Source organism: Pezoporus occidentalis, unplaced genomic scaffold (genome assembly GCF_034315485.1).
Source record: "Pezoporus occidentalis ecotype Australia unplaced genomic scaffold, CSIRO_AGI_Poc_V1 ctg6, whole genome shotgun sequence".
Lineage (NCBI taxonomy): Eukaryota > Metazoa > Chordata > Aves > Psittaciformes > Psittacidae > Pezoporus > Pezoporus occidentalis.
The window spans coordinates 2,072,080-2,097,361 of NW_026915943.1; the positions used below are offsets into that span (position 1 = coordinate 2,072,080).

Sequence of the window (25,282 nt, forward strand, 5' to 3'; positions counted from 1 at the left end):
CAAGGGGTAACAGGTTAAAACTGAAACAGGGGAAGTTTAGATAGGATATAAGGAAGAAGTTCTTTACTGTGAGGGTGCTGAGGCACTGGAATGGGTTGCCCAGGGAGGTTGTGAATGCTCCATCCCTGGCAGTGCCCAAGGCCAGGTTGGACAGAGCCTTGGGTGCCATGGTTTAGTGTGAGGTGTCCCTGCCCACGGGAGGCGGTTGGAACTGGATGGTCTTAAGGTCCTTTCCAACCCAAACCATTCTGTGATTCTATGATTCTAAATATTCTACTTCAACAAAAGCCTCACAGTTTTATCAGTCTGTTGTTCTGTTAAAGTATCATAAATCACATAACCAAATTCATGGCCTGCCATTGTACTAGGTCTCTTTTACCTTTAAAAATAGAAGTTGGATTTGAGCCTAATATATATTCTTTACATTTTGGTTGAATTTACATCTCCACATTTCCCCTGAGGGGAAGCCTCAATACAATTAAACTGCAATTCAAAATCTGCTTGGTTTCTGTCAAAGCTGAACCGAGATACCTCAAACACAAGCGGTCATATCCCAGATCACAACCTTTTCACATGGATTCTCAAAAAGCAGCCTCAGAAAATCAGCCCACAAGTGATTTTGCATCATTTTAGTACCTTATGTTATGAGCAAACAGCTTCTATCCCAGATCCGAGGTGATGCAGTACCTCCAGCCCCTGCTCCGCTGGCTCCTAACCTTCTCCCCCCCAAAGGAGCATCTGTATTCTGGATATTCCCTGAGAGATTCATTAACTGCTCCTTCCTTAAAGGCTGAAATCATTGGCATTTTCCTCAGGCTACATGTCTCAAGCATTTAAAAGACCTGTCAGGACACAGAAATGAATAAATACAGAAACCAGCACTTCATCATTCTCTCTGTCAAGCCATCACAGGTAAAGAGAAGACCTAACTTTTGCCTAATGTCCTTAAAGACCATTCTCTATCTTGCATTCCTGTATATCATTTCTATTGCATTTCACACTCCCTTTTCATGTCAGTGCCCTCAGAGGGAAAGGGTGAATTAGAATATTGGTATCTCTAGCTTAGGAGGCCATTAGACCAATAACAACAAAGCAGAGCTCAACGTATGCTCAAAATAACCTAGTTAGGATCCTATTTTAATGAAAAATCACTCATATAATCCTATTATCCCAAGGCATGGATCCAATCCAGCACATCACTTCTTAATCTTTTAGCCCCACACCCAGAAAGTGATTAAAAACCCACTGTAAAGAACCAGAATGGTCCTTGCTGCACATCAGGTTCCTCTCCCAAGTGGAAAGTGCAGGAGGATAGAGAAATGCATGTTCTGATGTCAGTCAGGCACGTGCTAAACAGCTTAAACAAAGAAGTTAAAAGCAAAACAGTAAAAGAAACATATCTCAAGCCAATAAATGGCTTTCTCACTACCTGCAAACACTGCCTCAAAGGCACCTCTTATTTCCTTGTATTTCCACTCTTCACCTCCTCTGTCAGAGAGAAGCAAGCGCCTCTTCTATAGCTGCACAAATTACATGATTTTGGGGTAAAAAAAAAAGGGGAAAAGAAATATTTCCAATTCACCTTTCATTTCTGGATTTGTTCTCACATGCCCTGTGGGGCCCTGCTGCATAACAAGCATTCTATCCATAAGAGACAGCAGCAGGACAAGCCAGCACTGCTGCCAGAGCTATCTACCTCTGTGAATGGGGGTCCAAAGGGAGATAGCAGGAGCTGAGTAGAGATAGAGTATGTACCACCATAGAGTGTGAATGTATAAAGGTATGTACACAACACACATACACCTACACATGTGTGTATGTAACCTCCACCACCCAAGTAACTCCCCTGCTTTGTTTACCCCCAGACAGTGATTATGCATCACATGAGCAATTATAAAACTATGTAATTGTCCTCAAGTGATAGGAAGTACTCAAAAAAAGAGGCTGTGAAAAGTGCAATAGAGAGCTCCCAGTTAATGGAGTTTGGGATTACACACTGCCCAGTTACTTCAAACTGGTTACCCCCTACTTCACTATGGGGACACCCCCTCTGCAGCCCTGATCCAGGTCTGGGGCAGCAGCACAAAAGGGATGCGGAGCTGTTGGAGTGAGGGCAGAGGAGGCCATGGAGATGCTGCGAGGGCTGGAGCAGCTCTGCTCTGGAGCCAGGCTGAGAGAGCTGGGCTGGGTCAGCCTGGAGAAGAGAAGGCTCCTGAAGGGGAGACCTGAGAGCAGCTCCAGTGCCTGAAGGGGCTGCAGGAAAGCTGGAGAGGGGCTTTGGACAAGGGCTTGTAGGGACAGGCCAAGGGGAATGGCTTTAACCTGCCAGAGGGGAGACTGAGCTGAGCTCTTAGGCAGAAGCTCTTCCCTGTGAGGGTGCTGAGGCGCTGGCACAGGGTGCCCAGAGAAGCTGTGGCTGCCCCATCCCTGGCAGTGTTCAAGGCCAGGTTGGACACAGGGGCTTGGAGCAAGCTGCTCTAGTGGAAGGGGTCCCTGCCTGTAGCAAGGGTTGGGACTGGATGAGCTTTAAGGTCCCTTCCAGGCCAAACCACTCTGGGATTCTGGGATTCTATGAATCAACCCTTATTTTTGATTTGTCCATGGCGTTCATCAAAATAAAAGCAGTGACCTCTAGGAACAATGACTGAAAGAATATTTTTGCTTATAGTGCATGAGTCTGGTTTATTAGAATACTGAGTTTAGTTGACACGCACTAGCATGTGCACTGTTTGCCCCTTCGAGGTTTCAGAGCAAACAATTCAGTTAGGCTTTAATCTAGAACGTGAGAAGACAGAAGAGATTCATTTAAAGAGATCACAGACCCCTAAACCAAAGTCTTTAAGGTCCCTTCCAACCCAAACCATTCTGTGATTCTAATGTATGGCAAGAGCACCTGCAAAGCCTGACTCATGCCACCATGTGAGCCTGAAGCTGACAGAAGAGGTGATGTTTTGATTGAACCTTCTCTATACCGTTAGCGCTTGCACTCATCGCAACAGCAGCCGTGGCTTTGATGGGAGGGCTGAACACAAGTGCCACAGCTGTCAACTGCAGTCAAATCCTTAAGAGTGCCCCATTTTGGGGCCAGAACCACAATCCATGCAGGGAGACACATGGGCCTGCAGCTTTTCCGGGGCAGAATGCTTCAGAAAGGCAGTACAGCTGACACAGACATCACAAACCTAAGCTGGTTGGCTGGTTCTCAGAGGGATTTAAACAGCAGGTGAGTGGGGCTGGGCTGTGGGACGTGACCCTTCTTTATTTCAGCTATTTAGATGCAAATTGGTCCCCTTTCCTCCCCCTTTCAACACCATCTGTTAGCCCAGAGGTTCAGACTGTGCCTATGGGGTAGGTTTTGGGGGATGGGGATATAGCTAAAGCATGGAGAGTATCCCAGTTGATGCCCCCGTTTCCTCTGAGGCATGGTTCAGGGTAAGAGAAAATATCACTTTGCAATACTATTCAATTCCAATAGGATTTTCCTCTCATTCTGCTGCACTTTTCCTACTCACCCCCTGGATTTCCTACCCTAGAAAGCATTCCTTGTCCAGCTTTTGGCCAACAAGCAGCAATTACATAGTGATGCTTGCAGCAGGTTGCTATGGTGTTAGCATAGGGCATGAGCTGGTATTGCAGGAAGTGTCAGAGATTCAAGGAATTAAAGTCTTAGGTGATAATGATGAAGTCCTTCCCTACAAGGTGCAGTATTTAATGTTCCTGTAGTGCTAGGGAAGCCACCTCATCTCTGCCTGACTTTCCCAATGAACAGCAGTGTGCTCTCAAGAAGCGTTGAGAGATTTGATTCATTAAAGACTTCACCCAAGGCTCTGGATTCTTCCCAAAGGAAGGATTATGGGTGATGACACAGAGAACACGGTACACTTACAGGAAGCTTGGAGATGATGGAGGACTGGGAGGGGTGATGGATGTGCTGCTACTCACAGGGATATGGACAGGCTGGAGAAATTGGGCTACACCAACCTCATGAACAAAGGAAGTTGTGAAGCCATGATGCTCATGAGGAATAACCCCAGAGACCAGCATAGAATGGGAGCCAACTGGCACAAAAGAAGCTGTGCAGACTGGTGGACATCAAGATGACCATAAGCCTCCAGAGTGCCTGTGCAGCATTTAGGCTGCATTAAGAAAGACACTGCCATTAGGTAAAGGGAGGGGATCCTTCCCCTCTGCTCAGGGTGGTGAGGCACATCTGGAGTGCTGGATCAAGTGCTGGCCTCCCCACTACAAGAGAGACATAGATATACTGGTCAGAGGCCAGTAAAGGGCCACAAAGATGATTAAGGCACCAGAGCATCTGATGTACAATGAGAGGCCAAGAGGGCAGAAGGAAAAGCTCAGGGGGGGTCTTATCAAGGTGCATAAATACCTGATGGAGGTGTACAGAAGTTGAAACCAGGCTCCTCTTGGTGGTATCCAGCAACAGGACAAGAGGCAACAGGCACAAACTGAAATACAGGAAATTCCATTTCAATGCAAGAGGGAAGGAGGGGAAAAAAAAGAAACACCAAAACTAAAAGCTTGCTCCCTGAGGGAAGAACCAAACCACAGAACATGGAGTTTCCATCCTTGGGGATGCTCAGAGCCCCACTGGACATGCCCCTGACCAAACTGTTCCAGCTGCCACCACTTTCAGGGGGGGGTTGGACTCGATTATCCATGGAGATTCCTGCCAACCACACCAATCCTGCAATTACAGGGCACAGAGTGGCAGGGAGGCTGTAAAGGAGAGAGACACAGCATCATTCCAGCTACTTTTCTGATTCAAGTGTTTCGGTCAACTGCATCCAAGGCCCCAGTTTAGCGATGAAACAAATGACAAGAGGTGATAAGTGATAACCTTGAGCAGAAAATGAGGTGGAAGAGTTGGGATCAGTGATCCAACAGCCTCATTTTGAGTTTTAATGAGTGGAGTACAGGCCTGGTACTTGGGAGATGCAAGCTTTCCTCCCAGTCCTCACGCAGACCTCTTGTGATGTTGGTGGCACATGAGCAGGGAGAGAAGTGTAGTAGTGTTTGCTCTGCCCTCCTCCAGTCAACCACCTCTCTAAAGTAAAGGCAATTCAGGTAGTTAAAGAGCATGCACAGCATGAATAAAACCCTTCCCGGGTGCTTCTGCAGCTTCAGTTACCACAAGAAACACATTCTCAGTTAAAAAACGAAGGGGAAAAGAGAACTACATATGCAATCCTGATGGGAAAACAATGAAGAGTCCCTCTCCAGCATCCCTATAGGCCCCCTTCAGACACTGGAAGGCTGCTATGAGGTCTCCACGCAGCTTCTCTTCTCCAGGCTCAACAGCCCCAACTTTCTCAGCCTGTCTCCATACAGGAGGTGCTCCAGCCCCTGATCATCCTCGTGGCCTCCTCTGGACTTGTTCCAACAGTTCCATGTCCTTTTTATGTTGAGGACACCAGAACTGCACACAATACTCCAGGTGAGGTCTCACAAGAGCAGAGTAAAGGGGCAGGATCACCTCCTTCGACCTGCTGGTCACGCTCCTTTTGATGCAGCCCAGGATACGGTTGCTTTCTGGGCTGCAAGCGCACACTGCAGCTGGCCCATGGTCATTTTCTCATCGATCAACACCCCAAAGTCCTTTTCTAGAGCCTCTTTCCAGCACCAGATTGTCATCATTGCCCAGAAACACCTCCAGATCATCCATACAATAACTGCTGCCACCCCCAGTGTGACCTGGGACAAGGTGGATGGGTTTGCAGCCAGGAAGCATCGAGGTCTGAGAGCCAACTGCTATCCACACGATGTCTTTGTGCCCCGATCTAACATCAGGGATGCTCAGGAAACTGGTGTGCTGCTGGTTGATGGTCTTTCCCATTCTGGTCCACATTCTCTCTGCCTCCATCCCTGGCGGTGTTCAAGGCCAGCTTGGACAGGGCTTGGAGCAAGTGGAAGGTGTCCCTGCCTGTGGCAGGGGATGGAACTGGAAGAGCTTGAAGGTCCCTTCCAACACAAACCATTGTATGGTTCTATGATTCTTATCTGCTCAATATTTGCTTAGTTAAGTAAATGCCGGAGTTGAACACTTCCCCTGAGGGAACATGGCTACAAGCCCTATTCAACCCAATCTGACCTTCGTCCTCTAGGGAGCCAAGCAACATCCAGTCCATGTATTCAATGAGCCAAGGGCTTCATAGAGTATCCCTGCTCTGAACAGGAAGCCTGGATCATGTCCAAACTGGTCACCAGTTTATTGATGACGGTGTAGTTTGCAGGATCTAAATCTTCAATGGACCCTTTATTTGGATCCCTGGAGGCAGCAGGGGCTTGTACACAAAAGAATCAACACCTGTGGTGCAAGTCAAATCCTATCCCTGTAAATCACAGAATCATAGGATGGGTTGTGTTGGAAGGGACCTTAAAGCTCATCCAGCTCCAACCCCTGCCACAGGCAGGGACCCCTTCCACTAGAGCAGCTTGCTCCAAGCCCCTGTGTCCAACCTGGCCTTGAACACTGCCAGGGATGGGGCAGCCACAGCTTCTCTGGGCACCCTGTGCCAGTGCCTCAGCACCCTCACAGGGAAGAGCTTCTGCCTAAGAGCTCAGCTCAGTCTCCCCTCAGGCAGGTTCAAGCCATTCCTCTTGGCCTGTCCCTACAGGCCCTTGTCCAAAGCCCCTCTCCAGCTTTCCTGCAGGAGCTGCTCTCAGGTCTCCCCTTCAGGAGCCTTCTCTTCTCCAGGCTGAAGTTTATCTGCTCCTGCTGGGAGCAGGGCTTTGTCCTCCAGACAAACAGCAGTATCTCAGCTAACACAGGAATTGTCCTAGAATTATCACACAGGATTTACAGTCAACAGAACAAAAGGGACTTTTAACTTCAAAAGCATTTCTGAAGGCGAAAGCAGCAGAGAAAGCTTTTCAAATGATGACTGTGAAAGGACAAAGGGGGAAGATTGTGCATTTATATTGGTCACTGACAACTGTGCCCGAGGCTGGTCATGGGAGACCAGGGTTAGAATCATAGAATGGTTTGGGTTGGAAAGGACCTTAAGATCATCCAGTTCCAACCCCCCTCCCACGGGCAGGGACACCTCACACTAAACCATGGCACCCAAGGCTCTGTCCAACCTGGCCTTGAACACTGCCAGGGATGGAGCATTCACAACCTCCCTGGGCAACCCATTCCAGTGCCTCAGCACCCTCACAGTAAAGAACTTCTTCCTTATATCCAATCTAAAAGGCATTCACAGGCCATACCAAATGATTTTATCTTCACTGAGGGAGTTCAGTTGATAACCTCTCAGAAGAGCCCCAAATAAGAAGGTAAGTTGGCAAAACAGACCCAGGCACCCAACTGGCTCCACAGACTGGACCAAAGCTTGGTTCTCTGAAGCTTTCTCTTTTTCCTTCCACTTACAGAGTTAATTTTGGGACAGCACCAGTTCTTCTCTCCCAAAGGGAAAACCCTCTGAAAGCAAACCAGACATGACAGCTTCCTAACAACTCCATAGACCATGCTGGCAGAGCGTGCTGCTCACGTGTGAGCGTTCAGGGCATCCACAGCATCGTCTTGGGATCAGGGCAGAGCTACAGTTGGATGCATTCCAGGGATATTTTAGGAGAACAGAATCAAATTGCCCCACAACATCACTTCCAAGTTTCAGTCTAACGTTACAGCAATTTGCTCGACATGTTTTATTTCAGAGGACAGACTGGTAGAGTCTTATTAATGTGTCCACGTTCCCTAATGCAGCGTTTATATCATAAGGGATGGGATTCCTTCTCCTTCATGTTCTGTTTCTGATAACAGAAAGCATTACACATTCTTTGTGCAGCCTGGAAAAGAGATTTGGAGAGACTGAGCTTACGGCAGGCAGTGAGAAAGATGCACAGCAGGATGCTTAAGAGACCTACTCCCTCCCCACATCCACAGACTTGGAGCAGAGGATGCTTGGTCCTCTGGTTTCTCCTCCAGAAGTCCATGCAGACAACCAGCTTGCAAGACATTCGCTGAGGACGTGGTGTCTGCATCACCTGATGCTTTCAATTCCTGCAGCCCACCCAGAGCCACATCATCTGGGGAGCAAGACTTCCCTGCCTCCAACCTCACAGTATTTGACAGAGGTCACATTCGGACCCCTTTTGAAAACACTGCCCAGAAAAACAAGTGCAAGATGAGCACGTTTCTGTGCTCCTGTCACCGCCATCCACACAACCCTTCCTCAGTGCAACTGTTTCCAAACCTTGCAAGGATCTCACAGCATCAAAGAGAACACACTCAGATGACCTGAGGGCATCAACGTGCGTTCGGACCATCTGTTAAACCCACACGGGTTTAACACTGTCAGAAGATCGGTAAAGACTGGGGAAGCATCATAGAATCCCAGACTGGTTTGGGTTGGAAGGGACCTTAAAGCTCGTCCAGTTCCAAGACCTTCTTTCTTATATCTAACCCAAATCTTCCCTATTTATGTTGAAACCCATTCCCCCTTATCCTGCCCCTACAGTCCCTAATGAAGAGTCCCTCTCCAGCATCCTTGTAGCCCCCTTCAGACACGGGAACCTGCTCTGATGTCTCCACGCAGCTTCTCTTCTCCAGGCTAAGCAGCCCCAGCTCTCTCAGCCTGTCTTCATGTGGGAGCTGCTCCAGCCCTCGCAGCATCTCCATGGCCTCCTCTGGCCTCGCTCCAACAGCTCCACGTCCCTCTTGTGCTGCTGCCCCAGAGCTGGATCAGGGCTGCAGGGGGGGTCTCCCCAGAGCACAGCAGAGGGGCAGGATCCCCTCCCTGAGCTGCTGCTCACGCTCTGGGGGTGCAGCCCAGCACACGGGGGGGTTCTGGGCTCAAGCACACACTGAAGCCAGGTTATGGGGAGCTTCTCTTCACCCAGCACCCCAAGTCCTTCTCCTCAGGGCTGCTCTCACTCACTTCTCTCCCCAACCTGTGCCTGGGATTGCAACACAAGTTCAAGCACAGCCCCGGTCTCCTCTGCAAATGAAAGTCTTCAGTACAACACTTCAGGCCCTGAAAGCCACACAGAGACTTGAGTCACTCGCTGGGTCCCGATCCAGCTGATTCTAAGAATCTGTATGCAAGTCGCTTACCCCAAAATTAACCTACTGCCTTGCAAAGTGCTGCTGAGTTTAGGAGAGTGATGACTTCCAGCACCTGCTGCTAGTCTCAGGGCCCAGCTTCTCCCAGACAAATGCAAAGTCTTCTAAAACTATTTACAGCAGGAATCAAGGAAAGAACTAAAAATAAAAGTGCTAAAAGTGGAACAGAACCATCCGCTGGCTCAGCAGCCCCAGCTGAAACTCTCATTTCCAAAGCAAATAGCTAAGCTGAAATCACAGTCAGTCCTCGCAGCAGACTTACATCCTCAGCCAGGCATAACAGAGACTCATAGAGGGCTTTGGGTTGGAAAGGACCTTAAGATCATCCAGTTCCAACCCCTGCCATGGGCAGGGACCCCTTCCACTAGAGCAGCTTGCTCCAAGCCCCTGTGCCCAACCTGGCCTTGAACACTGCCAGGGATGGAACATTCACCACAGGTTACACACACTAAGTTGCACACATGCAGGACATCACCTCAAGAGAAGCTCCACACAGCAGGAAAACCTTTGTAACAGAGGTCTCCCTGGCTTTAAGGACGCATTAAAGGGAAGCTGTGGCTGCTCCATCCATGGCAGTGTTCAAGGCCAGGTTGGATGCGGCTGTGAAGACCTAAAGGTGTGTAGGCACAAAGAACCCTTGCAATGGTTACAAGAGGCAGTGCAGACCTTAACTACTGAATGTATGGTCTTATTCTGGTTTATTTGCAGGGGAAGGAAGAGTTCAGGATTAAACAGGGAACCCTCCACACACAGGTCTGTCTCAGAGAAGAGCTGGACCACTTGCTTGTATGCACAGAGGTTGGAAGCAATTCAAATCTGGGGCTTTATTTCTATTCCTAAGCCAAACAGAGGTTGCTTGTCAAAAGTCAGCTGGGATGTTAAAACCTCCCTCATGTTCCCTTCTGCAGCTTGAGAACATGTAACAGGCTTTGCCTGCTTCCTCCCCTGACCCATATATATCAAACTATAAAAGCTGCAAGCAGCCTATACAGAAAGGTTTGCTTTTGAGGAGGTGGAACAAAGAACATGGCATTCCTTTCTGAGTGCAACAAAAACAGTGAGAACAAGGTTTCAAAGGTCACCATCATTATAGCCCCCCCGAGCTAGAATCACCCGGTCACAATTCAAGCCTCACAGCTCATCTCTTCAAGCCCAAAGGCTTGGCTAAGTTTGCAGGTCTTTTGGGGATGTTAAAGCCCCCCCAAAGGGGCTCAGCTCCAGACACAGGCTGAAGCCAAAGAAAAAAGAGTAAAACTCGAAGTACTGAAGTTTAGGAGATCTTTATGGGCAAAAATCATAGAATAGTTTGGGTTGGACGTGACCTTAAAGCTCATCCAGTTCCAGCCCCCTGCCATGGGCAGGGACATCTTCCACTAGAGCAGCTTGCTCCAAGCCCTTGTGTCCAACCTGGCCTTAAATCTTCCTTCACCCATTGCTTTAGAGCTGAGCAGCAGCCCAGAGAGCACCACTTTATATTGTTCCTTAGGATGTTCTTATTTCTTTGCTTATGGCTTTGTATTCATAGAATCCCAGAGTGGTTTGGGTTGGAAGGGACCTTAAAGCTCATCCAGCTCCAACCCCTGTCATGGGCAGGGACACCTTCCACTAGAGCAGCTTGCTCCAAGCCCCTGTGTCCAACCCGGCCTTGAACACTCATAGAATCATAGAATGGTTTGGGTTGGAAAGGACCTTAAGATCATCCAGTTCCAAACGCCCTGCCATGGGCAGGGACACCTCACACTAAACCATGGCACCCAAGGCCTCATCCAGCCTGGTCTTGAACACTGCCAGGGATGGAGCATTCACAACTTCCCTGGGCAACCCATTCCAGTGCCTCACCACCCTCACAGGAAAGAATTTCTTCCTTATATCTAATCTAAACCTCCCCCATTTCAGTTTGAACCCATCACCCCTTGTCTTATTACTACAGTCCCTAATAAAAAGTCCCTCCCCAGCATCCCTATAGGCCCCCTTCAGACCCTGGAAGCTGCTCTGAGGTCTCCACGCAGCTTCTCTTCTCCAGGCTCAACAGCCCCAACTTTCTCAGCCTGTCTCCATACAGGAGCTGCTCCAGCCCCTGATCATCCCCGTGGCCTCCTCTGGACTTGTTCCAACAGCTCCATGTCCTTTTTATGTTGAGGACACCAGAACTGCACACAGTACTCCAGGTGAGGTCTCACAAGAGCAGAGTAGAGGGGCAGGATCACTGAACACTGACAGGGATGGGGCAGCCAGAGCTTCATCTTCTTAAAAGATAATAAAAGCAAGGGAACAAAACACCCCTTGGATTTTACCTCCTTAACTGCACAGAAACATTTTACTCAGCTGCTCCCTGAGGTTTCATAACCCAAAGAAAACTTCAGTTCGATGGCATTTTCAAAAGCAAACCCAGAAACACGCGTTCACAGCTAAATGGTTGGTTTGTGACCTACAGTGTGATTTGTTTTCATTCTCAAAGAGTCAGAGATCCACCAGGACCCAATCCCACTGGCGTTGCCATTGCATCTGACTGGATGATGAGGACTTTGTGGGCAACAGGCACTCCTGTTCCAAGGAGATGGGTGAAGAGAGCGTAGCAAAGTAATACCCTGACATTGGGCATAGTGGAAGAAGTTGTCTGAGCCAACATCAAGCCATGGCTGAAAGGGCTTGGGAGCAGATTCATATCCCATTCAGCTCTTCATCAGGGACTGTAGTGATAGGACAAGGGGTGATGGGTTCAAACTGAAACAGGGGAAGTTCAGGTTGGAGGTAAGGAAGAAGTTCTTTACTGTGAGGGTGCTGAGGCACTGGAATGGGTTGCCCAGGGAAGCTGTGAATGCTCCATCCCTGGCAGTGTTCAAGGCCAGGTTGGACACAGGGGCTCAGAGCAAGCTGCTCCAGTGTGAGGTGTCCCTGCCCATGGCAGGGGGCTGGAACTGGATGATCTTAAGGTCCTTTCCAACCCAAACCATTCTCTGATTCTATTCCCACTACATGAACAACAACTGCAGGCAGAGCTGCAGCCTCCCCCCCTGTATCTGCCCAGAACCCCAAATTAGTTGCCCCAAAATAAAGCCATGAGGAGGCAATGCCTCTGCATTGGTTCACCCTCTGGATGCCAGCCAGCCTGGAGCAAGTCCCACAGGTACAGAGCACCTAAGAGAGAGCGGAATCAGGCCTCTCCTCGGTGAGGCAACCAATGACTCTTCACCAGTCCCCCCGGGCTGTTTTCACTCTCTCATGAGAACCTGGGATACAGTTATGTAAAACAGGTTCATTAAAGCGAGGTTCACATGCACACCCTGCTGAAGGCAGCATTGAAAGCATCACTTCCATGCAGGAGAAGTCAGCTATAATTAAAGCAACCAAGCACCTAAGCATGCACACAGGGGAGTGTCCCACACTCGCCAGCAACAACTGGGATTATCACTTCCTCTGGAAACATGCAAGAGAGTTTCCCCTTCCTGGGGAAAGGACAGGTGATGCAGACTGTCCTGCAAAGGGATCTGCCCTGCATGGGGGAGCACTGCAAAGCCCATCACCAAATTCCACCTATTGCAATGCCACAAGGACCAGTTCCTCGCCATGGCACAAGCAGGCTCTTCCATAGAATCCCAGACTGGTTTGGGTTAGAAGGGACCTTAAAGCTCATCCAGTTCCAACCCCCCTGCCATGGGCAGGGACACCTTCCACTAGAGCAGCTTGTTCCAAGCCCCTGTGTCCAACCTGGCCTTGAACACTGCCAGGGATGGGGCATTCACAACTTCCTTGGGCAACCCATTCCAGTGCCTCAGCACCCTCACAGTAAAGAACTTCTTCCTTATATCCAATCTAAACTTCCCCCATTTAAGTTTTAACCCGTTACCCCTTGTCCTATCACTACAGTCCCTAACGAACAGTCCCTCCCCAGCATCCCTATAGCCCTAAGAGCTCAGCTCAGTCTCCCCTCTGGCAGGTTAAAGCCATTCCCCTTGGCCTGTCCCTACAGGCCCTTGTCCAAAGCCCCTCTCCAGGTTTCTTGTAGCCCCTTTAGGCACTGGAGCTGCTTTTATCTACTTTAAAATCAAAGTCCAGGTTGTTTTATCAAAAGATCCCTGGATGTGAGAGGAACATCCTCAGCATGCGATGAGATGGATGCTGCATATTCATCTTTACCTGCTGACTTTATCACCTCACCCATGTTCCTCACCTCATTCCCAAAAGGAAAGAGTCCCATTTTAGCTTCATCTTGGATGGCAGCCCATTTCTCTGACCCTTTTAGCTGCCTTTATGCAATGCCTCCGTGTCCTCCTGGCAGTGTGGAGACCAGAACTGCACATCACACACAAAACACAGGTGCACCCAGCATTTACACTGAAGCAATACTGTTCATCGCTTTCCTGAGGATGACGGTGGCTTTTTTGGCTGCTCCTGCAGGGATGTTTCATTCTCCATCCTGAAAAGTTACATCATCCCCAATTTTTACTTCCTATTATTCATGCAACATTCAACCTACAAAATAACCTTTCCTCCAAGCTTGCAGGGGCTTAAGATCTTGAAAGAAGCTTTCTGAAAACCCAAATACATTCCATCCTTTCTTAGTGGCATCCCACAGAACATCACGGGCTGGGATTTTCCTGCTGGGATAGGCAGCAGGATTTTCATGTTCAGTTGCCACACTGACCCCTTCCCAACAGTTAACATTTATTTGTACATTCAGAGATCCTTATTACAGACCTTCCCATTCCTGCTCTCCTCTGCTGCTCCCAGAATCCCCTCTGGAGACCTTTTTATAGATGGGAATTACACTGGCAACTGCCCAGTCCCCTGGCACAGCGGCTGTCCATAGTGACAAATGATACAGCTTGGCCAGCAGCTCCACATTCAAGCTCCTCAGGACTCTTGGTTGAACAGCATCCAGCTCTGGTGACTTATTAATAGTTATATTTATTAATACCTAAATTACCTATCTGGTCTAAGTTTTCTTTTTGTATTGATCTCAAATCAGTTCCTCTGATCTATTGGTTACCAAGATTGCCCTCATGTCCCCAGCACCTTCAACAGTTGAGACTTGATGTTCTTTGCTATGGTTTTATCAACTGCAAGTAACATTTCAATACCTTTGTTATCAAGCACTCCCCAAAATACCCTAATTGCAATGGATTATATCCTAATGTATGGGATATTTATGTCCTAATGAATATAAAAAGCAAATCTTAACATCCAGCCCAGGAAAATAAAGGTCCAGAACCACGCCATGGGCTGGGCTGCACCCCCAGAGCGTGAGCAGCAGCTCAGGGAGGGGATCCTGCCCCTCTGCTGTGCTCTGGGGAGAAACCCCCTGCAGTCCTGATCCAGCTCTGGGGCAGCAGCACAAGAGGGACGTGGAGCTGTTGGAGCGAGGCCAGAGGAGGCCACGGAGATGCTGCGAGGGCTGGAGCAGCTCTGCTCTGGAGCCAGGCTGGGAGAACTGGGCTGGGTCAGCCTGGAGAAGAGAAGGCTCCTGAAGGGGAGACCTGAGAGCAGCTCCAGTGCCTAAAGGGGCTGCAGGAAAGCTGGACAGGGGCTTTGGCCAAGGGCCTGTAGGGACAGGCCAAGGGGAATGGCTTGAACCTGCCCGAGGGGAGACTGAGATGAGCTCTTAGGCAGAAGCTCTTCCCTGTGAGGGTGCTGAGGCGCTGGCACAGGGTGCCCAGAGAAGCTGTGGCTGCCCCATCCCTGGCAGTGTTCAAGGCCAGGTTGGACACAGGGGCTTGGAGCAAGCTGCTCCGGTGGAAGGTGTCCCTGCCTGTGGCAGGGGTTGGAGCTGGAGGAGCTTTAAGGTCCCTTCAACCCAAACCAGTCTGGGATTCTATTATATTCTGTCAGGCTGTCTCCCAAATACATTTATTAAAGATAGAACTAGTTAAGGTCCCTTCCAACCCAAACCAGTTTGATTTTCTCTCAGAAGAGCAATCCCAAGATTGCTTCACCTACCTGCTGTCCCTGCTCTCCTCCTCACACCAACCTGCTCCCTGCACAGCTGGTTCCCATCCTTTCCTTCCTCCTTTACTTTTTAGGTACCACAAAGGGATTGATATGATTAAACTGTGTCACCATGGCAGCCAGCTCCACTTTAACTAACACAGGGTTGAGATCCAAGCATTAACAACGCAAGTTTGGGACTGGAGCTATCGTGGCCTGAAGTGGGGTTTCAGTCTGGGTTCCTCCTGACCTGGCCCAAATGGAAAGTCACTCCTGTGCAATGGGATGACGCTGACAGACACCAGGTTAACATGAGGTCCAAACAGCTGCACATTGAAGCGGTTCACCCTGACTGAAGCACTAAAGCAGGCACCTTCCTTGCTGCCACCCAAAGCGCTTCTGTTCCTCACCAGCACATCCCTGTGACACTCGAGTTCAATGCTCCGTTCAGATGGGGCTGTGTGAATCTACCTGCCTGCACAGGCACTTGCAGAGCAGACTCAAACAGCTTCCTTCTTCCCCACCCTCCGTTCCTTGGTGTTTATACCCTTCAGAAGCCCATAAACAGGTCCGCTCTCCTTGGTGAATAGAGCAACACAAGCACAGAGCTCTTTTATCTGCCTTCTGCATCAATCCCTCCAGCCCCGAAGTCAGTTCTGTTGCTTTCCTCCTGTTTCCGCTGGAAAGTAATAAGGATCAGAGGCAGCAAACCCCAAAATCCCCCCAGCCCTCCCCCCTCACTCCAATGAGCAGCATCAGAGCCAATTGGCAGAATTAAGAGGTTTTAAAAATACCTTTCCATCATCTTAGGTGCCAAATCCCAACAGTTTCCGAGGGCATCAAGCTCCCACGCGCTCGCTGGATTCCCACTAGAAGCCTACCCACATCTTTCGGTACGTAACCACATGAAACACTACTTTTGTTCTTGAGGTTAGGCTCTCCCAAGTGCTGCTAAGACAGTCCCTGACTGTTCCCACTGGAACCCATGGGCTACTGAGAGAGTTATGGCCCCAGGTTAGGGAAAAACAAAGGGAAAGAAGGAAAATAAACCTCCAGCTTTGTTTGGTTCCTTCATGCCCAGCAGATCTTACTGAATACCTGCTGCACAGGTCCTGACAACATGAAAGGATCTCAGCTTGGTTTCATCTTGGCTGTGTGAATTTGGAGACACAAATGCTGCCCAAGTCTTTCTGTACGCATTCCAGGTTGTTCAGAGATAAAGCAACGTGATGCTGTATCAGAGGGGCTTTGGACAAGGGCCTGTAGGCACAGGCCAAGGGGAATGGCTTTAACCTGCCAGAGGAGAGACTGAGCTGAGCTCTTAGGCAGAAGTTCTTCCCTGTAAGGGTGCTGAGGAGCTGGCACAGGGTGCCCAGAGAAGCTGTGACTGCCTCATCCCTGGCAGTGTTCAAGGCCAGGTTGGACACAGGGGCTTGGAGCAAGCTGCTCTAGTGGAAGGGGTCCCTGCCCATGGCAGGGGTTGGAGCTGGATGAGCTTTAAGGTCCCTTCAACCCAAACCAGTCTGGGATTCTGTGACATTCTGTCAGGCTCTGCCTCTCAAATACATTTATTAAAGACAGAACTAGTTCAAGAGGAGTCAAAATCCATCTTGGACCAAGGACTTCCAAGATACGGAGCATAAGCAGCTCCAGCAGGAGCTGACTGGGCAGATGCTAGGGGTTCACATCACTTGGGGACAGAGGAAGGTAAGAACATAATAACCAAACTAAGCACTCTATGCAGCAGGTACCACAATGCCAGACAGGTCTCTCAAGAGTAAAAAGGCACTTACTTGTGAGCTAATCCCAAGCAGCCACCAGCTGTCTTCCAGTCCTTACAGCCAGGTTCCAATCCTACAGACAGCTCTAGGATCTTCAGTACCACACTACAGCTGCATTCACTCCAATTGCTCTTTCAGGTTTCCTCCAGGTCACCTCCCAGCCACATGCTGAAAGGCAGAAGCACCCTTGCCTTTGCATGGCTGCGTGCCACCACAGCTCAGCTGGGTCAAGCTTCATCCCCTGATCCTCCAAAACACCCCAAGTGAGGAGCACGCTCCCAGCAGGTATAGAGAGAACCCTCCCATCCTTTCATCACACATTGAGTCTCCAAGAAAATGCAAGTTCAGAATCATACTTTTAATAGCAATTTTGAGTGGACCACATCAAAAGGAAAAGAGCTGCCAAGAGCCACATCCCTGCCTTATAGTCTTGTGATGGGAGCGGAGGAACTGGTTTGGGGGAAGAAAGCAAACCACCAGGTTCTCATCTGTTAGACGAGAAGAATGCAAAGTCAACCACAGGCTCTTTCCATCCAGATTTGTAGTGAGTTCATTAGGAATGCAGGATCAGAGCCCTCCCAGAGAGGTCAAACAGGCTTGACGTTGAAACTAGCGCCGGTTATGCTTTATAGAGAAGCCTTTCACTGCGCACCCTGTTATAACTAAAACAACGCTCACAAGAGCCCCACCACAGAAGGGAAGTGTGTGAATTCAGGAGGCAGGAAGACAGCACACTCACCCTGCTGGATTTCTGAGGATTTACCTATAGCTGCAGGACGGGCAGATGGAACAGAGCCTCACGTCTTCAAAAGCAAACCCAAACACACCGCACGTTGGATGAGATCACCTTGCTGAGGTCACTGCTGCTCCACACTGAGCCAGAAGAGGGTGGGATGCAGAGAGCACCTGAGCACAATCAGGTACACAAGGCATCTTCTGTAATGCCCAGCTTAAGCCTTGATGACAGAAGCAGGTCTGATGTGAAGAGCAGAAAGCCACTTGCTGCTCAGATGAGCTTCTAATCTCCATGCCCATCACCTCCCGAACTGCACGCTTATGCATTCAATGCTGCCACATGTAAGCAGGTGATGAAATGGTTTAAAAGCAAGCAGAAGAAGCCCACACAAGCCCTGCTGGTGGCATTTGGACTAGGTCCCAGGATGAGTAAGTATTGGACCAGAAGGCAGGAAGGGCTCTTGCAGGATGTACCTAGTTTTGGAGAGGACTGGCTCTTAAAAAAAAAAAAGCAAAGAGCATCTAAAATAAAGCTGATGATGTGAATTCAACAGAAAGCAAACCCAAGATGCTGCAGGAGGCCAAGGAAATCAAGCTGAGATCATTTCAACGTTGGCATTTGTTTAAAGTAGCCAATGCTTTTAAAAGAAGACATTGCACACACAACGTTTTTGGTTGGACCAAGTAAATGACTAAATTCTCCTAACTGTGGCCAGCTCGTCCCTTGTGTATGTTTGTCTTTTGCAACTCGAGGACCCATTTAGAGACACAGAGACCTAATGAAAAGCTGCCTATAAGGAAGGGGTAATGAGATTTCTGATGGTTTAACATCCCCTTGCTGCCTTCTCCCACCCTGTCCCCCCACATCCCCTCTTCTTTACCGTGAGTATACTGGAGGCAAGTCAGGGAGGGGGGAACTGTTAACATGAGCTGGCAGGACGCTGTTTCAGCAAGCAGAACTTTGATGTGAGAGCCAGAAGTCTGACTCTGACGGTGCAGTGAGTCACTTGCTGACAAGTTGTGGAGGTATTTAGATCCTGGGTTTGAACTCCCAACAGCTGACACTGCTTTGCCTCGTCTAACCGAAAGGATGGGCCTTTATTGAACCTAGGATTCAAACACCGCCTGTGACCGTCTGCCTCCATTTACAGACAGCCTACACAGAGGGAGACGCTGATTTACGCTGCTTGGGCTCTGCTTCCTGGCTTTCAGGAGCGGGCTGAAAGAATCTCTTTGCTTTTTCTTCTTGAAGAAAGTGCTGCTTTTGGCCTTCCCACCCTACCCTCACCTCCTCTGCACTGGTGAGGCTGCACCTCGAATCCTGTGTTCATCTCTGAGCCCCTCACTACGGGAGAGACACTGAGGTGCTGGAGCGGGGCCAGAGAAGGGCAATGGAGTTGGTGCAGGGCCTGGAGCCCAAGTGTGATGGGGAAGGGCTGAGGGAGCTGGGGGGTTCAGTGTGGAGAAGGCTCAGGGGGAACCTGATGGCTCCCTACAAGTGCCTGAGAGGAGGATGGAGCCAGGAGGGGCTGAGCTCTGCCCCCAAGGAACAAGGGATGGGACAAGAGGAAACGGCCTCAAGCTGCACCAGGGCAGGTTTAGATGGAGCTGAGGAACAATTCCTGCCCCAGAGGGTGCTCAGGCATTGGAACAGGCTGCCCAGGGCAGGGCTGCAGTCACCGGCCCTGCAAGTGTTCACACCCCATGGAGACGAGGCCTCAGTGCCATGGGGCAGTGGTGGCCTTGGCAGTGCTGGGGAATGGTTGGACTGGATGAGCTTAAAGGGCTTTTCCAACCTCTTTGATTCCATGATTCTGTGGCTCCCCAATACGGAAAGAGGGACAGGAACTGCTCTGACTCATCTGCAGCTTCAACAAGGTGAAGTGTCAGCTTAATTTGGTTCATACTCTTCAAAATCTGGTTTAGGAACATAAGGAAGGGCTTCAAGCAGACCCAGAAAAGTCCTAGTCCTGCCCTTTCAGACTGTTTTGGCACTGGCCCGCTGGTGGATGAGGCTCCTGCTGCTCTCTGTGAGCCTGGTACAGCCTCTTCCATCATCCTCTCTGCGAGTCTGGTACAGCCTCTTCCATCATCCTCTCTGCTACCAAAGAAGTCAAAACCATGTAGAATTTATAAGACAGACAAACGTAAGAGACAGCAATTTTTAGCAGACACCTCATTACCAAGGCATAGAAGCTGAGGCAAGAACAAGAAATATGATGAGCCAGAAATTAAAAGACAGATTCTTTTGTAAGAGATGAGCAGAAGGGTGACACAATACTTGTCACTGGTGCTGCAGTTCCCTCCCCTCCCAACTTCTCTGCTTTTCTGTAAGTGCAGATTTCATTGATTTGGGTTCATTTACTCATAAGGTTAATGTTGGTGTGAAGATGCAGTCCATACCCTCACTTCCCCCCCAAAAAAGGAGGGATTTGAGGCTCAAACCAAAGCCTCTGTGTGCTTAAATCTCCTTTTTTAAGCCTCTGAGGCACACATGGATCAAATCCTGACATTTCCCTCTGCAGAGGAGAGTGGGAGAAGCCTCTTTTACATGACACAGATTTCTGCACAGCTCTCACATCTCCACAGTCTTGGAGCTGAGCAGAAAGCATCAAACACCTTACCACACCCCCACAACACGCATGCTTTTCCCTAAAGAACCACACCGATTCCTTGGATTATCAGGCAAGTGGATGGGTTTGAGGAAGGGCCACGTGGCATTAGCACCACTCATTTCTAGGCTGCTCCTTTGAGTTCAGCTCCCAAAGGTTATCCAGTATTCCCAAAGCTGTTCCAATTGTTCCCAAGTGGGACTGAAGATGAGCGCAATGGCAGGGCAAAGCAGAGGTGGGAACTATAAGCCTGTGGTTAATGTTTGGTGGTGAAACAGAAGAGGGGGATGGTCTGGGCATTATGGCAAGAGAATTCAAACTTATATGGAAAAATGAGTTGGGAGTGACCACATCCAGGAGATGAGCAGCAAAAGGGAGGATTCCCATTAGATATAAGGAAGAAATTCTTTACATTGAGGGTGCTGAGGCGCTGGCACAGGGTGCCCAGAGAAGCTGTGGCTGCCCCATCCCTGGCAGTGTTCAAGGCCAGGTTGGACACAGGGGCTTGGAGCAAGCTGCTCTAGTGGAAGGGGTCCCTGCCTGTGGCAGGGGTTGGAACTGGGTGAGCTTTAGGGTTCTTTCCAACCCAAACCATTCCATGATTCTATGTGAGCATCTGCCTTTCCATTTTTGACCCCAACCACAATGACATTAGTCCAGTTATACACTAATTGGGATGACACTCAGTCAAAGCAGCTTGTAAGCACATTATACTATGACTGCGTCTTCCAGGCTGTTAAAACCGATGTTGTACTGCATCAAACACTTGGGCTCCACTAACAGTTAACATACTCTGTGGTTTGTAACAGAAAATGACATTCAAATTTGTCTGGAACGAGCTATTCCTGAAAGGATAAGGACAGATAAATGGTTCTATTTCCAGCAGAAGTGCAAAATGTAATGGGAGTTTTCTAATTAAGTGTCTTATTAATTTTAATGAGCTAATCAATATTGTATTTCAAATCCTGATGTGGCCCTTGGTTAACTCCTTTCTGTGCTGGGCACTCGCTGGTCTCTGCAGCTGCCACCTGATTGTTAAATGTACCTTGTATTATGAAGGGACACCAGAGTTGAGGCTCAGGTGCGCAGCTGAATGAACTAGAAAAACAAAGGACACATCAGGAGCCTGGCCTCATTTGGGTTTTATCCCCTCTATCATAGAATCACAGAAAGGTTTGGGTTGGAAAGGACCTGAAGATCATCCAGTTCCAACCCCCTGCCATGGACAGGGACACCTCACACTAAACCAGGACACCCAAGGCTCTGTCCAACCTGGCCTTGAACACTGCCAGGGATGGAGCATTCACAACCTCCCTGGGCAACACATTCCAGTGCCTCACCACCCTCACAAGAGAGAACTTCTTCCTTATATCCAATCTAAACTTCCCCTGTTTCAGTTTGAACCCATCACCCCTTGTCCTATCACTCCAGTCCCTAATGAAGAGTCCCTCTCCAGCATCCTTGTAGCCCCCTTCAGACACTGGAAGCTGCTCTGAGGTCTCCATGCAGCTTCTCTTCTCCAGGCTGAACAGCCCCAACTTTCTCAGCCTGGCTCCATACACACTGGGTTATAGAGCTCAGGAATAAGCTCAAACACACACTGCACCTTACACAGGGGTTAGCACAGGGCCTGGAGCTGAAATAAACCCAGGTTCAATATAGATGGGATTGGGAAAGGGGAGATTGGAATATTCCTCCCTTCTGCTGCTGAAGGAAATCAGCTTTCCCTTCATCCCAAACAAGCCTGAACTCTGGAAGCACATGGATTCTACGTGCAGCTGTGACTTCCAGCCTCTCCAAAGCACGACTGAGATAAGACATTCTTGGGACACCTACTAAAGGCAAAGGAGAGATGCAACCTGGCACAAGGCCTTTAAGTTGAATTCATTGTTGAAACTGCAGGATGTTCACTCACAGAGATTAAACCCAAGTTCTACAAAAGGAATCGCTTCTCTTGCTATGGAGGAGTTTGGGTTAAGTGGCCAAGCCAAAAACATTTTAAGATCAGCAGAGAACGTGCAACTGGGAATACGTAGATGCACAAAATAATCTCCATTGGAAAAGCTTTATGCTAAAGGAGTGATATGGTATTTCACATTACACTAAGGTTCTATATGTGAATGAGGAGAAAACCCACATGAAACAAGCCATCAGTTCAAAGTGAACTATTTCTCACTCCAGCTTTAACCTGCCTTTAACCTGCCCGAGGGGAGACTGAGCTGAGCTCTTAGGCAGAAGCTCTTCCCTGTGAGGGTGCTGAGGCACTGGCACAGGGTGCCCAGAGAAGCTGTGGCTGCCCCATCCCTGGCAGTGTTCAAGGCCAGGTTGGACACAGGGAGCTTGGAGCAAGCTGCTCTAGTGGAAGGGGTCCCTGCCCGTTGCAGGGGATTGGAACTGGATGAGCTTTAAGGTCCCTTCCAACCCAAACCAGTCTGGGGTTCTATGTACAGCAGTTATTTTCCTCCCCATTCTCCATTTAGATTACAGGTATGGACTGATGATGGAAAAAGAAGAGGGGAAATAAGGCACGAAACAAGATTTGGGCCCCACTTGCATGCACCACTCGACATCCCTGTGGTCCCACAGTTACCCAGGTGAAGGAGGTGTTTCAGCAGGGCATCCTGCACTTCCAGGCAGTCACAGGGTATCACACACATTGGTAATTGGGATCACAAAGGGCCACTGCAGGAGAAATGGTTTCATTGCACGAAGTACATTTGGTTGCTATTTCTGCAGCCTTCTGAGCTGGCCTGGTTCTTCCAAATTAGGGTCTTTCTGCTATACCATTAACTTGTTTTTTCTCCTCCTTTTTCTAAGCCTAAGGTGATAAAAGGATGCCCGATTTGCCACCACATTACCTGACCAATTCTAGACAGGAAGTAGGGAACAGAATGACTTTAAAGCAGTTAAATCAGCTTAAGAGTGAAATAAACCACCTATACAGCAGGTCCAAAGAGCACAGCCTGCAAGAAGGAAAGAAATCATGGCAGGAAAGTTACTGTTTAACCTGCGTCTCAGACTAGGTGGGGGAGATAGAGAAAGGCCATCATCAAATACACATCTGGAATCAGGAACTTTTGGATTACCGGTTTAAGCAGATACTCCAGAGCCCAAACAATTCACCAGGGGTGTATTAGTGCATAAAGCAGAACAGAAAACTTCCACTTTTTCTTCAAATTCCCCTGGAAATGCACTTAATCAGATCACTCTTGAGTTTCCTCTTCCCTCAACCCCAACAGACAAGTGCTAAAATGAAGGGAACTGGTACAAGCTGTGCTACTAAAGGGGCTGCAGGAAAGCTGGAGAGGGGCTTTGGACAAGGGTCTGTAGGGACAGGCCAAGGGGAATGGCTTGAACCTGCCAGAGGGGAGACTGAGCTGAGCTCTTAGGCAGAAGCTCTTCCCTGGGAGGGTGCTGAGGTGCTGGCACAGGGTGCCCAGAGAAGCTGTGGCTGCCCCATCCCTGGCAGTGTTCAAGGCCAGGTTGGACACAGGGGCTTGGAGCAAGCTGCTCTAGTGGAAGGGGTCCCTGCCTGTGGCAGGGGTTGGAGCTGGAGGAGCTTTAAGGTCCCATCCAACCCAAACCATTCTGGATTCCATGATTTGGTTGCACTGCTGTCTGCCTGCATCCCTACAGCAAGGAGTAAGCGAAGCTCCTCTCAGATACTTGCTACCACATAGGAGCACACTGCATGGGAGACAGAGGAAATCAGGGTGGCTACAAAGAGGAATCAGCATTTTTAGAGTGCAACTTTCTGACCTATATTAAAACGCCTACTGAAGGGCTCCACGTACCACATCCTGAAAGGGCCTTTAACTCTCTCCTGATCATACTGAGAGCTTGGGGAGACCCGTTCAGCTCTGAGCATCCCTGTTTGCATCATGTGAACCCCTTCAAGGGCTCTGAACCTGCGACAATCACCCCACCACCAGTGCTGCACAGGAGAGAGCATGGGAGGACTCAAACACCCCTGCCTAAAGCTCCAAGGATGTGCCTCAGGAGGGACAGGAGTAAAGTCTTCCTCTCCTGCACAAAGGAGCAGTCATTGAGTGTTATCCCTCACAGCCACATGAGCCACGCACACTGCTCCCAAAGTCAGGAATTTCAAGCTTAAACTTGAGTACATCCTGGTTAGCATGAGCAGCATCAGATGTTTTTAAGCTATTCATTCCTGAAGAGCATCACATGCCTTATGCTCAGACGGGAAGAACTGATCACAGTGACTTGTGTGCCGCATGAGTGAGCAGCTGCTGACAGTCCAAGTTCTGCTGCCACCGAAGGGAAAGGACCAGCCATTCCCATCTCTGGGAACAGGGGTGCAAAGAGGGTCCTCCCAGGTGGGAGCTGTGCAAGTGCTTAACAAGAGCCACACGCTACACAAACTAATTTCTCTGTAAGAGCAAGCCCTCAGCATCAAGCAGAGCACTCCCACATCCTCCCAACTCTGACACAGACCAAGACATCAGGTTGAGAACGAGTTCAGCTCCTTGACAGGCATAGAAAAAGGCTCCTTCAATACCTTAAAGGGGCTGCAGGAAAGCTGGAGAGGGGCTTTGGACAAGGGCCTGTAGGGACAGGCCAAGGGGAATGGCTTGAACCTGCTCGAGGGGAGACTGAGCTGAGCTCTTAGGCACAAGCTCTTCCCTGTGGGGTGCTGAGGCGCTGGCACAGGGTGCCCAGAGAAGCTGTGGCTGCCCCATCCCTGGCAGTGTTCAAGGCCAGGTTGGACACAGGGGCTTGGAGCAAGCTGCTCTAGTGGAAGGGGTCCCTGCCCATGGCAGGGGTTGGGACTGGGTGAGCTTTAAGGTCCCTTCCAACCCAAACCACTCTGGGATTTTATGATGATTGTTTCACCCAATACAATTTTGACACACAATATTCTTTCACCTTCCCACAGAGGAAAACACCAACAAAAGATATTCTTGTACCTGTCAAAGGGCTAACAATTGACTTAAAAAGTGTGACTTTTGGTTTTAGTCGCCTGGTTTCAGTCCGTTTCTTGCACCTCCTCACAACGAGTGGCCGCATCCTTCACAAAGCCTGTTTGCTTCTGTTGTCTGCTGCAGACAGGATGAGCTGTAAAACCAGAGCCCTTTCAGGGTGGAGCTCTGGGGCATTTCTGTATTTTGCTGCTGAGAAAAGCC

The 25,282-nt window shown here is 49.3% G+C and overlaps 1 protein-coding gene across 5 annotated transcripts in view; it reads right to left on the reverse strand.

Annotated features, from left to right (window-relative positions):
- PAK1 (p21 (RAC1) activated kinase 1) overlaps nucleotides 1-25,282 on the reverse strand; it is a 69,962-nt gene that overhangs the window by 41,739 nt on the left and 2,941 nt on the right. For 2 of the 5 annotated variants that reach the window (XM_062639178.1, XM_062639177.1), the window contains exon 2: nucleotides 4,388-4,466. The exons of the other annotated variants lie outside the window; for them this stretch is intronic. The gene's annotated coding sequence lies outside the window, so the exon portion shown is untranslated. The remainder of the gene's footprint in view (nucleotides 1-4,387; nucleotides 4,467-25,282) is intronic. 5 annotated transcript variants of the gene reach the window in all.